Genomic DNA, 18,604 nt, shown 5'->3' with positions numbered 1-18,604 from the left:
CCCAGTATGGATTGCACGTCATTGCACAAAGGTTAGAAGGGGTACTGTATCCCCGGATAACATGTATGGATAGCGTACACATTCAAAATATATGTCTATAAAGCATGAGGCAGGCTCAGACGGTGTTAGGCCCAGTATGGATTGCACGTCATTGCACAAAGGTTAGAAGGGGTACCGTATCCCCGGATAACATGTATGGATAGCGTACACATTCAAAATATATGTCTATACAGCATGAGGCAGGCTCAGACGGTGTTAGGCCCAGTATGGATTGCACGTCATTGCACAAAGGTTAGAAGGGGTACCGTATCCCCGGATAACATGTATGGATAGCGTACACATTCAAAATATATGTCTATACAGCATGAGGCAGGCTCAGACGGTGTTAGGCCCAGTATGGATTGCACGTCATTGCACAAAGGTTAGAAGGGGTACCGTATCCCCGGATAACATGTATGGATAGCGTACACATTCAAAATATATGTCTATACAGCATGAGGCAGGCTCAGACGGTGTTAGGCCCAGTATGGATTGCACGTCATTGCACAAAGGTTAGAAGGGGTACCGTATCCCCGGATAACATGTATGGATAGCGTACACATTCAAAATATATGTCTATACAGCATGAGGCAGGGTCAGACGGTGTTAGGCCCAGTATGGATTGCACGTCATTGCACAAAGGTTAGAAGGGGTACCGTATCCCCGGATAACATGTATGGATAGCGTACACATTCAAAATATATGTCTATACAGCATGAGGCAGGCTCAGACGGTGTTAGGCCCAGTATGGATTGCACGTCATTGCACAAAGGTTAGAAGGGGTACCGTATCCCCGGATAACATGTATGGATAGCGTACACATTCAAAATATATGTCTATACAGCATGAGGCAGGCTCAGACGGTGTTAGGCCCAGTATGGATTGCACGTCATTGCACAAAGGTTAGAAGGGGTACCGTATCCCCGGATAACATGTATGGATAGCGTACACATTCAAAACATATGTCTATACAGCATGAGGCAGGCTCAGACGGTGTTAGGCCCAGTATGGATTGCACGTCATTGCACAAAGGTTAGAAGGGGTACCGTATCCCCGGATAACATGTATGGATAGCGTACACATTCAAAATATATGTCTATACAGCATGAGGCAGGCTCAGACGGTGTTAGGCCCAGTATGGATTGCACGTCATTGCACAAAGGTTAGAAAGGGTACCGTATCCCCGGATAACATGTATGGATAGCGTACACATTCAAAATATATGTCTATACAGCATGAGGCAGGCTCAGACGGTGTTAGGCCCAGTATGGATTGCACGTCATTGCACAAAGGTTAGAAAGGGTACCGTATCCCCGGATAACATGTATGGATAGCGTACACATTCAAAATATATGTCTCAGGAGGCAGGCTCAGACGGTGTCAGGCACAGTATGGATTTGACGGCCCAGATTACACAGCGGAGGAGCAGGGAGAGGTAAAGATTGCAAATGCTGGGGCCCTGGCCAAGCAAGGGGGGCCCACTCGTGGGCGTCGGTACTGGCACTGGGCCCCTCATAGTACAGCGGTGTGTCTGACGGCGGGTGTGCACCACCACCGTCAGAGACACTTGATTGCACTATGAGGGACCCTGTGCCAGTGCCCGCGCCCAAGAGTCGGCCTACCCACCTGTCCAGGGCAACGGCACTCGCACGGTGTCGTGCGCTAGGTGGTGACCCCGGCCATGGGGGGGGAGGCAGCACAGTTAGGGAGTTTTAGAAAGTGGCATATGTTGATGTTGGACATTCAACTGATGCAAAAGGCGAAATAGGTGAAGTACCAGGAAGAGGTGGACCAAAGCAAGCCATTTTTCTGTCACCCTATGTGTCATCAGGGGAAGGTGGGACAAAATCCTTGGAAACCCATGCGTGGTTCATTTTAATGAAGGTTAGATCATCCACATTTTGGGTTGACAGACGGGTCCTTTTTTCTGTCAGGATTGATCCAGCTGCACTGAAGACTCTTTCCGATAGCACACTTGCAGCTGGGCAAGCGAGCTCCTGTAAGGCATATTGGGCCAATTCAGGCCAGGTGTCCAGTTTAGCGGCCCAATAGTCAAAGGGGAATGACCTGTGTGGGAGAACATCGATATGGGAGGAAAAGTAGTTTGTAACCATAGTTGACAACTGCTGTCTCCTGTCACTTTCCATCGATGCAGTATTACCAGTTGTGTGAGCGGTATTTGAAAAATCAGTCCACAACTTTGTCATGAAACCCCTGTCTCCAACGCCACTTCTGCTGTGTGCACCACGAACACCTCTGCCAAGCTGCCCCCGGCCCGTACGGCTCGTGTGAGAACCATCACCGCTGCTGTGTGCTGGGAATGCCTCAAGCAACCGATTTACCAGAGTTGCTTGTTTATTAGCCAATATTAGGTCAAGGTTCTCCTGTGGCATGATGTTTTGTAATTTGCCTTTATAGCGTGGATCCAGGATGCTGGCCAACCAGTAGTCGTCATCGTTCATCATTTTGGCAATGCGGGGGTCCCTTTTTAGGATCCGCAAGGCATAATCTGACATGTGGGCCAATGTTCCCGGTGTCAATGATGCACTGCGAGTGCTGGGTGGAGGAGCACTTTCTGGCAAATCCACATCCCTCCAGTCACGCACAAACCCTGTACCAGACCTTGCCACGCCAACATTTTCACTTGCCCCACGAGATGCATCCTCCTCCCCTAAGTAATCATCCCCATCATCCTCCTCCTCCTCCTCCTCTTCTTCCTCCACCTCGTCCAGGAGAGGTCCCTGAGCAGACAATGGCTGAATGTCATCAAGGATTCCCTCCTCCTCTTCCTCCTCATCAACATTGGCTGCAGACGCCTGCTCCTTAAGGTGCGTCAAAGTTTGCATGAGCAGACGCATAAGTGGGATGCTCATGCTTAGGATGGCGTCGTCTGCGCTTACCAGCCGTGTGCATTCCTCAAAACACTGAAGGACTTTACAAAGGTCTTTCAGCTTCGACCACTGCACGCCTGTCAACTCCATGTCTGCTCTCAAAGTGCCTGGCCGTGTATCCTCCCACAAATGCATTATGGCCTGCCTCTGCTCGCACAGCCGCTCCACCATGTGCAGGGTGGAGTTCCACCTTGTTGCAATGTCGATAATGAGGCGGTGGTTGGGAAGGTGGAGCAATCGCTGCAGCTTCTGCATACGAACGGAGTGTACAGGCGACCGGCGGATGTGCGCGCACAGTCTTCGCACCTTCTGGAGCAGGGCTGTTAACTCCGGATAATTTTTGAGGAAGCACTGCACCACCAGGTTCAAGGTGTGAGCCAAGCAAGGTATGTGGCTGAGTTTTGAAAGGGCTATGGCTGCCACAAAATTACGGCCGTTATCACTAACTACCTTGCCTGCCTCAAGATGTACACTGCCCAGCCATGACTCAGTTTGTCGCTTCAAGTACTCGGCCAGCACCTCGGCGGTGTGTCTGTCGCCCAAACACATCATCTGCAACACAGCCTGCTGACGCTTTCCACTAGATGCTCGATAGGGGGACACATCGTGTGCAACAGTGGCAGCTGCAGATGGAGTGCTCGTACGACTGCGCTCTGTGGACGAGCTGTCGCTTCTGGAGGAGGAGGAGGAGGGTCGAACGCCTACAGCCAACTGTTTCCTATACCGTGGGATAGGCAGCACTGTCCCACCACCGCTGTCCCCTGTGGACCCTGCATCCACCACATTAACCCAGTGCGCAGTGATGGACACGTAACGGCCCTGGCCATGCCGACTGGACCATGCATCAGTTGTGAGGTGCACCTTTCCGCTCACTGACTGCTTGAGTGCATGGACAATGCGGTCTTTCACATGATGGTGGAGGGCTGGGATGGCTTTGCGAGAGAAGAAGTGGCGACTGGGTAGGTCATAGCGTGGTACTGCATAGGCCATGAGTTCGCGGAAAGCTGTGCTTTCCACCAACCGAAAGGGCATCATCTCAAACGAGATTAGTTTGGCAATGTGGGCGTTCAAACCCAGTGTACGCGGATGAGAGACTGAGTACTTTCTTGACCTACTCATAGTGTCTGGGAGGGTGAGCTGGACTTGAGAGCTGCATATGGTGGAAGTAGCGGTGGACAGGGTGGACTGAGAGAGGGTTGATGATGGTGATGGAGTTGGTGTTCTTTCTGATGGCCTAGAATCAGTCTTTCGTTGATATAACAGTGGGATTCCCTGACTGCTGTGGCCTTGCAACGACACCTCAACATTTGCTGCTGTGCTAACCGGTGGGCTTACAGTGGGGGAAACAATGTAGCGTTGCTGACTACCTTCGTTGTGATCAGTTGCACATGTGGCACTTGAGGTTTGGTGTTGTGTCCACGCTTGCAAGTGCATGCTGGTTAAATGTCTAAGCATGCAACTGGTATTCAAATTTTTCAGATTTTTCCCTCGGCTAAAGGTCTTTGCGCACTTCTTACAGATAACCTTGGCCTGATCATGAGGATTTTGTTAAAAAAAACTGCCACACTGCACTCTTCCTACTTTGGCAGACATTTTGCGGCCTAGCACGCTGTGACCTTTTGACCCTCTGGACAAGCTGTCCAGCAACTCTTTTGATGTTTGGAACCTGTCTTTGGAGTGCTCCGGTCCTGCCAGATAACAGCTGTTGCGATGTCGATGTCTGCTGTGGATGCTCCTCATCTGAGCTATTGGAAGCAGCACCCTCTTCCCCCAATGGATGCCAATCTGGGTCAACAACTGGGTCATCCATCACCTCCTCTTCTATGTCATGTGCACCTTTCTCTATGTCACCGTGTATGGTGGTATAGTGTGCGGGAAGGGGCACCTGAGTCTCATCAGGGTCAAAATCTGGCTCTGTACACTGCGAGGACAATGTAGTGCTCTGAGTGAATGTACCAGCAGAATCATCCATCAGCGGCTGTGCATCAGTGCACTCCATGTCAGATTCATCTTGGCCTGGGTAATTCACCATTTGACTTGATAATCCAGGCATGGTATGTGAAAACAGCTCCATGGAGTAATCAGTAGTATGGCCTGCGTCATCCTTCAATCTTGGTTGGGGTGAAGGACACAAGGAAAAGTGTGGTTCATGAACATGAGCCTCCAATGACGACTCAGTGCTTTTACTTTTTACAACTGAAGAAGAGGAGGCGATAGAGCTGGAGGCTGAGTCAGCAATGTAAGACAAAACTTTTTCCTGATGCTCTGCCTTTAAAAGCGGTTTGCCAACTCCTAGAAAACTAAGCGTTCGAGGCCTTATGTAGCCAGACGATGACGCAGGGTCAGCACCTCCTGCATTCGGTCCTATTTTGCTCTTGCCACTACCATCAGATCCACCACCAACACCATCATTACCAGCTGCCAACCCCCGCCCAATTCCACGGCCTCTTCCACCAGCCTTCCTCATTTTTGGTAGAAATGTAGACAAAATCCAACAAACTATATAGTAATGTAAAACAAGGTACAAGGTGTCTATAGGACAGGGGAGTTTTAGAATTTCTGCACACACTTGTGGACAGTGGACACTTGTGGATTGTGTGCGGCCCACTGATATCTGAGCGCTATGTGAGACGCTCGATGGCACAGCTGCCTGTGACCAAAGTGACGAGAGGATAATGGAGATTTTGAATCTCTGCGTACACTTGTGGACAGTGGACACTTGTGGATTGTGTGCGGCCCACTGATATCTGAGCGCTATGTGACACGCTCGATGGCACAGCTGCCTGTGACCAAAGTGACGAGAGGATAATGGAGATTTTGAATCTCTGCGTACACTTGTGGACAGTGGACACTTGTGGATTGTGTGCGGCTCACTGATATCTGAGCGCTATGTGACACGCTCGATGGCACAGCTGCCTGTGACCAAAGTGACGAGAGGATAATGGAGATTTTGAATCTCTGCGTACACTTTTGGACACTGGACACTTGTGGATTGTGTGCGGCCCACTGATATCTGAGCGCTATGTGACACGCTCGATGGCACAGCTGCCTGTGACCAAAGTGACGAAAGGATAATGGAGATTTTGAATCTCTGCGTACACTTTTGGACACTGGACACTTGTGGATTGTGTGCGGCCCACTGATATCTGAGCACTATGTGACACGCTCGATGGCACAGCTGCCTGTGACCAAAGTGACGAGAGGATAATGGAGATTTTGAATCTCTGCGTACACTTGTGGACAGTGGACACTTGTGGATTGTGTGCGGCCCACTGATATCTGAGCGCTATGTGACACGCTCGATGGCACAGCTGCCTGTGACCAAAGTGACGAGAGGATAATGGAGATTTTGAATCTCTGCGTACACTTTTGGACACTGGACACTTGTGGATTGTGTGCGGCCCACTGATATCTGAGCGCTATGTGACACGCTCGATGGCACAGCTGCCTGTGACCAAAGTGACGAGAGGATAATGGAGATTTTGAATCTCTGCGTACACTTGTGGACAGTGGACACTTGTGGATTGTGTGCGGCCCACTGATATCTGAGCGCTATGTGACACGCTCGATGGCACAGCTGCCTGTGACCAAAGTGACGAGAGGATAATGGAGATTTTGAATCTCTGCGTACACTTTTGGACAGTGGACACTTGTGGATTGTGTGAGGCCCACTGATATCTGAGCGCTATGTGACACGCTCGATGGCACAGCTGCCTGTGACCAAAGTGACGAGAGGATAATGGAGATTTTGAATCTCTGCGCACACTTTTGGACACTGGACACTTGTGGATTGTGTGCGGCCCACTGATATCTGAGCGCTATGTGACACGCTCGATGGCACAGCTGCCTGTGACCAAAGTGACGAGAGGATAATGGAGACTTTGAATCTCTGCGTACACTTGTGGACAGTGGACACTTGTGGATTGTGTGCGGCCCACTGATATCTGAGCGCTATGTGACACGCTCGATGGCACAGCTGCCTGTGACCAAAGTGACGAGAGGATAATGGAGATTTTGAATCTCTGCGTACACTTGTGGACACTGGACACTTGCGGATTGTGTGCGGCCCACTGATATCTGAGCGCTATGTGACACGCTCGATGGCACAGCTGCCTGTGACCAAAGTGACGAGAGGATAATGGAGATTTTGAATCTCTGCGTACACTTTTGGACACTGGACACTTGTGGATTGTGTGCGGCCCACTGATATCTGAGCGCTATGTGTTACGCTCGATGGCACAGCTGCCTGTGACCAAAGTGACGAGAGGATAATGGAGATTTTGAATCTCTGCGTACACTTGTGGACACTGGACACTTGTGGATTGTGTGCGGCCTACTGATATCTGAGCGCTATGTGACACGCTCGATGGCACAGCTGCCTGTGACCAAAGTGACGAGAGGATAATGGAGATTGGATTGCTTTTAAAAAAGCAGTTTGCGGAGCAGTGGGTAAACAGCAATGCCAGCGTGTCAGGAAGCCTTAAAAGGCAGCCCAACAACCAACACCACTGATACACCACAATATAGCCTCCCCTTGCACTGCACACACAGTGACTTGTGTGTTGTGCAGGCCAAATCGCTAGCAGCAGAAGCAGTTTTTTTGTCTTCTTCCCTGCCTAACGCTCTCCCTACAGAATCAGCAGCAACCTCTCCCTATACTAAGATCGGCAGAAGTAAGATGGCGGTCGGCGTGCACGCCCTTTTATACCCCCTGTGACGCCCACCAAAGCAAGCCAATCACTTGCATGCCCTTCTGAAAGATGGTGGTGACCCGTGCCTATGTCATCACGTTGCCCACAGTGTCCGTGGATCCTGATTGGCTGAAAAAGAGCGCAAAACAAACTTTTGAAACGCGACTTTGGCGCGTAAGTCGCCGACCTCGTGGCCGACCTCATCCTAGGGTCGGGTTTCGTTTCATGAAACCCGACTTTGCCAAAAGTCGGCGACTTTTGAATTTTTTCGACCCGTTTCGCTCAACTCTAGTCGCCACCTCACGAGCATGCTCAGCAGAGCGAAACCTGGACTTAGTCCCAGAAACAACCGCTCGCCGCTGATTGCTATAGCTGAACCTGGAGAGGCAGCAGCAATCAATCGCGCAGCAATCAATCACACAGCATGGGTCTGAGCAATCCTCTGAGACCGACGTCTCTGCTTAGCAGGATCCGCTGCGGTCGAGACAGAATGGGAGATCGCAGGAAAAGACACAGCTTGGGATCCATCCTGTGCAGAGGAAGAATCCCGGCGCCTAATACACTATCTTTCTAATTGTCCCTGTGCTTAGCACTAATATACTGAAAATTGGCTAAAAATTAGGTTACACCTACTAAGTTCCAAAAACATTCAAGCCTTTAATTTTTTTCTCCCAAAAACATAATTTTTTTTCTACCATTTCTTCTCCGTCTAACTCGTCTTCTCGCTCGGCGTTGGCTCTGGCAGCAGCTCAGCTGTTTTCTAAGCCCATATTTTATGAGATAAGTCAGTGAAAACAAGCGGCATTGATCGCTCGTCTGCACATCTGTTCCTCATTCCCTAGAGCTGAGGAGAGGAGGGTGATGCCGCATTGGGTACTGCGGTCACCTAATAACCATCAGATTTGCCTATAAACAAAATTTAACATATCCTGTGCTTATTGCCGTGGGGACACTGAGGGAATTCACTACGAATTACAAGATCTCATTTCACAATATCTGCTAAGCACAATCATATTCTGAATAGTTGTAGGACGTTCGTTCTACCTAGTTAGGTGCAGAACATGAAGAAAGGGTATGATGACTTTTTCTATCAAGCATGTAAAAAATTAGGCCAATTTTCAAATAGCCTCATTAAAAAAAAAGCCCACAGCACATATGCAAAACTATTTGTGTACCCTGTATAGTCTGATCCTGCAAAGTCTTTACTAAGCCATTGTATGGTATGAAAACATCAGAAGCAAACTTACGCGAGTATGTCTGCAGGATCAGACTACAGAAGGTCTGTTTGTAGTCTGTTACCATGGAGACACATAGGTCTGTATAGAAGCTGTACATACAAAATGGTAGATTTTTAGTTAAAACTATTTGTAAAGTTGCTTTTTCTTATTTTATACAAAACAGAGCAGTAGAGAAGTACGTATACAATAAGACCAATGTTTATTTTTTTTCCTGGATGATTTGGCAAAAAGTAGGGACAGCCAGAATTTTGATTGTCAAATTGGAAAACCAAACTCCATGAAAGCGTTAATACGGTGTTCATGGATACAGCTATTATTTATTATAGACACTGGAAAAAAAAGTTTTCTACTTTTATGGACTTTTAAGAACTTTTATGGATTTACAGGTGGTTACATCCCTACAACTATTTCTGAGAAGTATCACAATTTGTTATTTTTGACAGTGGGTTTTTTTTGGCTTATTTTTCATATGGGCTTTTTTGGCCACCAAATATAACTTTTAGATATTATAGTCCAGCATACAATGCACTATACACAATTCCAGTTTTCTGGTGTAAAAAAAGTTGAAAAATTCTGTGCATGTTTGAAGTATGGAAAATGAGGCACTTCCTTTAATAGCCCCCCCTTAATGTCTATAATTTGCACAATTATATATTGGTTTATAACGATTGTTCTGTCCTCACTGAATGAAGCAGACATTTGCAGCTATACAGACAGCTAAGCTGCTATATTGGGGTCCAATAAGGAGACTGTGATTGAATCTGTGCTTTTATTGAACTTGATATATTGGTGCGGTGAAACTATAAACAAACATAATATACATACAATCAGTATAGGGTACAACAGGAATACATATATACATAACATACATTATGAATGAACATTTTCATACTAATAGCTGACCAGGGGCAGGACTGATTAAATCAGGCTAATATTAGGACAGGAATTAGCTACAGAAAGCATGAGTACATACCGGCGATGCAATCGCAAGGGGAGAGGAAAACATGAGTTGCTTCATGGATACAGGCTGAAGGAAAATGGAGGAAAATGGATGGTATGCTACCATAATGCATTGCAAGGAGAGGAGATTGAGACATTACAAATGGAAAACACAATGAAGATAAGACTGTGAATATGACACTGGTCACTAGAGGGATCCTAAACACTGCAAACAATAGAGTCTATGAAAAAGTGCAAATTTCTCTGTATTCTACTAGAAATTACTGCAAATAATATCAAACAAATAATCAGGGATTACAAATTAGAGGTCGGAGACAGAACAACGATATCACTTTATCATAAATTAGGTGCCTCTCACTTCAGCAGAACAGATTCATGATTTTTTTTTAAATTGTTTGCAATGTTTTTGTGGGTTCATTTAGTTTTCCATTATTGTAAAAAAAAAGGACCATGTGTTAGACTCACCTGGTGAGGTGGTCCTCCAAGCCTAAGGTTCACATGGGACATGGGTGTCGATGTAGCAGACAGGAGAGCCACAGAGCCACTGGAATTAACAGATAGCAGAGGTAATGGATCTGCAGGCAGCCAGGAAACATCCTGGAGGCTGCAGACAGAGAACTGTGCACAGACAAATTAAAAGTGCTAATACCAACACACAGGTGTGTGTCTTGGAGAGCCTTATATAGGCCAAGGCAGATGATCCCATGGCATAATGTAAGTTGATCTGAAAAGTTCGATGTGGAGCACAACAGAGCTTAGCGGACCGGGGTGAGGGAAGTAAATCCCCGATCCAAGACAGGCGTGTAACACCATGGAAAATACTGTATATATACAGATCAGCAGGTTATTTTACTCATAACATCCTTTTGATTACCCCATAGGGAACTATTACAAGATACCACCATAAAAAATCAGACTTAGGCTGGTGCTTCACCATTTTGGCCATAAGGCCATACACGGCGACTATGACCACGACACCTTTCACGCAACCAAAGTTTGCTAGGTGTCACTGTTACATCGCAGCACAACACAAGTAAATGTGGTCCCATTACAACTCCTAGGGTACTGTGACCACGACGAGCAAGGCACAAGAAGTCCAACCTCGTTGGTTGTGACTTGCTGCAGTACCCGTGGAGCGGCAATGCCCAAATGGGGTATGAATAGATACTAACTCCAAATCTGAATTATTTCTATTTGCTTTTGTTTATTTCTTTCTGTTTTTCGTTTTTCTTTAATTATTATTGTAATTTGACTTATTAGAATAAAACGACAATACATCCTAATTTAGTGAAGCCCCACGGATTACACAGCCCTAAAATCATCTTTATATCTAATTCTTTTCTATCATAAATCCCTGCTTCATTCTTTTCAGAGTCATTGAAAGCGACATAAAAATACTTGAAATGGATCGTAGCTTTCAAACCTCTCTTTTTCTGATCTTACTATATATTTACAGCCAATTTTGGTCAAATTTTATTCTTGCAGTTTTCCGCTGCATATGGCAAAAAGTATTAAAAACTCTATGGAATACTTTGCTGGAATTCCACAAACAGTGGAAAATGGTTCTGGATCTGGGACAAAACTGACAACTTTCTTATAGATTTCACTGAATGAAAATTAAGGTTTTAGCATAAAAGTTGTTTGGCGTGACACAGGCGAGTCTGACGTGCCCACACAGGACACTTATAATGACCATTCATTCACAATTACCTTGTCATTCTTCACAACTGTGTGGTTTACAACAAGAATTTTGGGATCCTTGTTAACTCTTTTATTGACTTTTTTTTTTTATTCGTTGCCCTTTGCAAGTTTGATAAACTCACACGAAGAACACACACATTACAAAGAAAAGCATAAACTGTATGTTAAGCAAGTCGCTGCCATTTTTCCCTCTTGTTAATAATAATGTAACGGGAAAAGAGGGTGGTCAAAAGTATTTCTTTATTTCTTTTATTTTTCATTTATATTTTTATCTTTTTATGTTATTTTACTTAGAACCTAAAAATTACAGTGCAGATTATTATATTTTTTTTAATTTTCATTAATTCAAAAACTAAATTGCCATCTAAAAATGTAATGACATGGGGATCAGTTTGAGATTTTTGTTTTACAACTAAGTATATGTTTTAATGAATAATAATTTTTGTATTTTGTAACATTTTGGGTCTTCGCTCTTTTTATACTTTTAAACTCTATTATACAGTGGGGAAAAAAGTATTTAGTCAGCCACCATTTGTGCAAGTTCTCCCACTTAAAAAGATGAGAGAGGCCTGTAATTGACATCATAGGTAGACCACAACTAGGAGAGTCAGAATGAGAAAACAAATCCAGAAAATCACCTTGTCTGATTTGTCAAGATTTATTTTGCAAATTATGGTGGAAAATAAGTATTTGGTCACCTAGAAAATGTAAGATTTTGGCTCTCACAGACCTGTAACTTCTTCTTTAAGAGGCTCCTCTGTCCTCCACTCATTACCTGTAGTAATTGCACCTGTTTGAACTTTGTTACAACCTCAAATAGTCACACTCCAAACCCCACTATGGTGAAGACCAAAGAGCTGTCGAGGGGCACCAGAAACAAAATTGTATCCCTACACCAGGCTGGGAAGACTGAATCTGCAATAGGCAAGCAGCTTGGAGTGAAGAAATCAACTGTGGGAGCAATAATGAGAAAATGGAAGCCATACAAGACCACTGATAATCGCCCTTGATCCGGGGCTCCACCCAAGATCTCACCCCGTGCGGTCAAAATGATGACAAGAACGGTGAGCAAAAATCCCAGAACCACACGGGGGGGCCTAATGTATATTTCAAACAATAAATTCAAACAGAGACCCAAATTATTTTTTTTCTTTACCCCAAACAATTTTTGAGGTCTAGATTTTTCATGGCATAAACTATTGTTTATGCTATTGCCACCCTTGCTATGGTTAAAAGGAACCATCCTTTTTTGTTGGCAGCAATAGAAACACTGAATGTGGATGCAAAACTATCAGCAGCAACAGAAACACTGAATGTGGAAGTAAAATTGTCAGCAGAAACAAAAACACTGAATGTGGAAGTAAAACTGTCAGCAGAAACACTGAATATGGAAGCAAACTATCAGCAGCAACAGAGATACTCAATGTGGAAGCAAAATGGTCAGCAGGAACAGAAACACTGAATGTGGAAGCAAAACTGTCAGCAGCAACAGAAACACTGAATGTGGTAGCAAATATGTCAGCAGCTACAGAAACACTGAATGTGGAAGTAAAACTGTCAGCAGCAACAGAAACACTGAATGTGGAAGTAAAACTGTCAGCAGCAACAGAAACACTGAATGTGGTAGCAAATATGTCAGCAGCAATAGAAACACTGAATGTGGAAGTAAAACTGTCAGCAAAAATGTTGAGCTAATGCATACAGACCTAAATATCGTGAATCACATTTCTATGAAACCAAAAACACTGGGTAGATAAGAGTATATTTGTTAATTTGTAGGTTATGATATATACAGTTGTGGCCAAAAGTATTGACACCCCTGCAATTTTGTCAGATAATACTCAGTTTCTTCCTGAAAATGATTGCAAACACAAATTCTTTGGTATTATTATCTTCATTTAATTTGTCTTAAATGAAAAAACACAAAAAGAATTGTCCTAAAGCCAAATTGGATATAATTCCACACCAAACATAAAAAAGAGGGTGGACAAAAGTATTGGCACTGTTCGAAAAATCATGTGATGCTTCTCTAATTTGTGTAATTAACAGCACCTGTAACTTACCTGTGGCACCTAACAGGTGTTGGCAATAACTAAATCACACTTGCAGCCAGTTGACATGGATTAAAGTTGACTCAACCTCTGTCCTGTGTCCTTGCGTGTACCACATTGAGCATGGAGAAAAGAAAGAAGACCAAAGAACTGTCTGAGGACTTGAGAAACCAAATTGTGAGGAAGCATGAGCAATCTCAAGGCTACAAGTCCATCTCCAAAGACCTGAATGTTCCTGTGTCTACCGTGCGCAGTGTCATCAAGAAGTTTAAAGCCCATGGCACTGTGGCTAACCTCCCTAGATGTGGATGGAAAAGAAAAATTGACAAGAGATTTCAACGCAAGATTGTGCGGATGTTGGATAAAGAACCTCGACTAACATCCAAACAAGTTCAAGCTGCCCTGCAGTCCGAGGGTACAACAGTGTCAACCTGTACTATCCGTCGGCGTCTGAATGAAAAGGGACTGTATGGTAGGAGACCAAGGAAGACCCCACTTCTTACCCCGAGACATAAAAAAGCCAGGCTGGAGTTTGCCAAAACTTACCTGAAAAAGCCTAAAACGTTTTGGAAGAATGTTCTCTGGTCAGATGAGACAAAAGTAGAGCTTTTTGGGCAAAGGCATCAACATAGAGTTTACAGGAGAAAAAAAGAGGCATTCAAAGAAAAAAACACGGTCCCTACAGTCAAACATGGCGGAGGTTCCCTGATGTTTTGGGGTTGCTTTGCTGCCTCTGGCACTGGACTGCTTGACCATGTGCATGGCATTATGAAGTCTGAAGACTACCAACAAATTTTGCAGCATAATGTAGGGCCTAGTGTGAGAAAGCTGGGTCTCCCTCAGAGGTCATGGGTCTTCCAGCAGGACAATGACCCAAAACACACTTCAAAAAGCACTAGAAAATGGTTTGAGAGAAAGCACTGGAGACTTCTAAGGTGGCCAGCAATGAGTCCAGACCTGAATCCCATAGAACACCTGTGGAGAGATCTAAAAATGGCAGTTTGGAGAAGGCACCCTTCAAATATCAGGGACCTGGAGCAGTTTGCCAAAGAAGAATTGTCTAAAATTCCAGCAGAGCATTGTAAGAAACTCATTGATGGTTACAGGAAGCGGTTGGTCGCAGTTATTTTGGCTAAAGGTTGTGCAACCAAGTATTAGGCTGAGGGTGCCAATACTTTTGTGTGGCCCATTTTTGGAGTTTTGTGTGAAATGATCAATGTTTAGCTTTTTGCTTCATTCTCTTTTGTGTTTTTTCATTTAAGACAAATTAAATGAAGATAATAATACCAAAGAATTTGTGCTTGCAATCATTTTCAGGAAGAAACTGAGTATTATCTGACAAAATTGCAGGGGTGTCAATACTTTTGGCTACAACTGTAACTGCTGGTCATACATATGCATAGAAAACCTTATAACTGTGAACATGCTAGTAGTGATGAGCGAATCTCCTGAAATTTTGATTTAACAGGTAGCTCGACTTGGCTAGAAAATGTAATATACATCAAACCTATTTCATGCTAGTTGAATGTACATTGTTATGCTTTGAATTCTCTCCAGACCCAGAAGCATAGTAAACTTATGTTCAAAAGAGAAAAGCTTCGGTCTGATCATCTCCTTTGGTCTGATGACCAGTTCTGCCTTCACTGGGCTATTTTCAGCGGCTTCAGGCTCCCGGCATCTTGAACATCTTCCTTCTTTGGAGTTTCCTGCCGTGCATCGTAAACTAGGGAGCGCAGGAGACACCACTGACGCCTTAAGTGGCCCCAAAAATGACGGGACCAAGAAATACAGATGGGGCTGGGTGATTATTATTTTATTTTATTATTATAAACTCTTTCCAAAGCTCTTTTGTATCTAGCAAAATTTCGTCTTGCTGCAATTTTGGTGGGATTTACGGAAATCTTATTGCAAAAAATTATGTTTCTGGCAAATAATTGTTTTTTTCTGTGACATTTGAAGAGAATTTGAAGTGATATCTTATCACCTCATACGTAAGATTTTATGGAATTTTTATTGAATATTAAGAAAAATGAATAATTCCAGGATTGTACTGTCCTGGTGGGGGATTATCAGAGGGTTAACTGTGTGTTGATAATGGAATGGTGCACATGGCGTTGATGGACATCGGAGTAGATGTTTTAACCTCGGTGAAGCCGTATGTTTATCTGGAGTTTGTTTAACTTCTCCGTTGTTTATTTGCCCATCACATCTGCTGAGAGATTGTTGAAAGCACCATCCCAGTCCATTAACATTATCGGACACTACTAGACCCATTAACGAGACAAACTTTCACCTACTTCACAGTTGAGCAATGAATGGGACCAGGCAGCCATTGCTATTGTCATAAAGTGGGATCTTTGGGCATTTTGCCCCATTGACAGTTCATACTACTTGCTGTCAGTAGGTCTAAAGAACAGGATCATGGTTGCTGCGTGTGCTCTTGGTCTGAATAGAGACGTATAGGGGTAGCTAGGAAATTGGGCTACACTGGATAAACACTGAAACTAGAGAGAATCTCACTTACGTGGCCACATCTGCTGGATCGCTTCAATGGCCATTACCCTTTCTGCTACATCATTGGTATCGGTTTCTTATTTTTGCCTATTCTATAGTTGGAAGCAGGAATATAAAGATGGGAACAATCTTTTAAGGTGCCCAATAATCTTCAATAACCGTCTATCGAATACTAGTTTGGACAATATCCGTCTTCCGATCTTGCCATACACAAAGCACCGCAAACCCAGGCCTAGAGTCTCAATCCCAAGACACAGGTGTATGTCTAAATGGGCCTTAAATAGGACAACAAAGAGGATTTAGTTGATCAATTTTGGGAAACTTACAAAACGTGACATAAAGCACAGCACATGGCAGCGGACTCCGGGAAGGTAACGGAGCCTGGTATGTAACAGTGTTCATGTGTTTTCATTGGAGAAATGGGGTAAGGTACTGCCAGACAATAGAGATGAGCAAATCTTTTCAAATTCAAATCTGCAAAATTTGCTGAATTTTTAAAAAAAATTTCAATTTGCTGCAAATCAATTCACTGCAAATCGTAAGTCCTCCTATTGCCCTGAAAAGATGTGCATAATGCTCAGATCTCCCAGTATGATGTCCAACTCATTTCAAGCTCTTTAATGCCCTAGTAATATCAAAGTGATGATAATTTATATGGCTATGGGTAAATGGATAATAATTGCTCCTCACTGCTGTGCTGTCACACACAATCTATACAGTTTCTAGCTTTCTCTCCCTATCTCTATTGCTAAAATTTGATGTCCTCTCACTATCCAGATTCACCACCAAAATGGCTGCTGCATTCCCTGCCTCTGCTTTTATACAGGCCTCATGATTAGATAAATGAAATAGCAATCGGCGCTGCGTTTTATACCACCTAAGCAGCAAGCTTTCAGGACAAAACCACTCCGTCCGTCCAATAAAATATACCAAAAGGGAAAAAAACGATGAAAAACTTGCGCTAAAGTGTATACCTGAGGGGTTAAATTGTATAGGACAATTTCATGTGCCAGAAAATAGAACTGAAATGGCATGTAGATTCCCTTTTATGCAAACATTAAAATACTGATGCCAGGAATCAAATAGTCCTTCTCATAGAAGTTTAGCAACTCACAACAAAATGTATGCCATTTCAGTTCTATTTTCTGGCACATGAAATTGTCCTATACGATTTAACCCCTCAGGTATACACTTTAGCGCGAGTTTTTCATCGTTTTTTTCCCTTTAGGCCTCATGATTAGTTGTGCTAGAATATGTGATGCGATAGCTACAAGTCATTGTGGGGAAGCCTGCTTAACCATGGCTGAGGTCATGGGAGTCTTCTTTGACTGATGTAAAATGTCAGTGGCCATTTTTGACGATTCACACAAACAGAATTCTAAGTAAATTCTAAGAATTCCTAAAAATTCAACACGAATTGGATTGGCATTTAATTGATTTGTTCATCTCTAACCAGACAGCTCTGGAAGAAGCTTATTTCATTCTCCCCACAGAAAACAATAACAGGGCATTGAAACTGAACCTCGACCAGGGTAAGAATTGTTAGGTTCTTATACACATATGTCCACCAGTCCCACCGAAATTCACCATGGTCCCTTATAAACCCAAAACAGAAGCAAACTTAGGTTGTATTTTATTTTATGGGTAAATGGGTGAAGGCTCATAACAACCATGAGTTATGTTGGGTCTGTAGAAGGATGAAGGATGGATGAGGAGCAGAACTGATCAAGAAATAATTAAACTAGGGTTAAATGGGTTATCTATTATATAATCATCTAATTCTGCTTGTCTGTCTGTAACGGAAATCCTGCGTCGCAGATTGGTCACACCCGGCCGCGACCAATCAGCGACAGGCGCAGTCCAGCCGCGAATTGGTGAGGAATTCGAACAACGCACGCCACCCCTACCGTCGGGAGATCTGCGGCGCTAGCCGCTGATCTCCTTACGGTTACCGTGGGTCATCTCCTGCTCCTGCCGCACGGAGGTCAACGGCGACGCAGCTGGGAGATGACCGACGCTAGCCTGATTGGTCGCAGCCGGCCGGGCGCGACCAATCAGCGACAGGTGCAGTCCGCCCGTGAAACTGCATACATATTCTAGAATACCTGATGCGTTAGAATCGGGCCACCATCTAGTATATTATATGGATTGTAACATAGAAAGTAGTTTGGTTAAAAAATGAACAGTCTTTAGATAATGTCTATGTTCTGCCGTGTTTAGTCTAGATGTATTAAACACAATTTGAAAAAGTTAAAAAATAAGTCTTTGATTCAGAGAAAGATAGGAGGAAAAATAAACGAAATTCCACATTCCATTTATAAATTTGAGATTAATTCACTGAGCTGAATATTGAAATAAAATAGAAAAAATATCCATAATATCTAAGGCAACCAACCACTGAAAAGTATTGGTTCCCGCTAAACGGTGACATGATATTCTTGGCCAAAGATCAGCTTCACGCAGACCGAAAAAGTAGCTTTTCTAATCGACTTACTAAGGTTGGTATTTAGCCGTTGACA

This window comes from Dendrobates tinctorius, unplaced genomic scaffold (genome assembly GCF_039654945.1).
Source record: "Dendrobates tinctorius isolate UK_male_01 unplaced genomic scaffold, ASM3965494v1 ptg000239l, whole genome shotgun sequence".
Taxonomy (NCBI): Eukaryota; Metazoa; Chordata; class Amphibia; order Anura; family Dendrobatidae; genus Dendrobates; species Dendrobates tinctorius.
Note: the sequence above shows the minus strand (reverse complement) of the source record.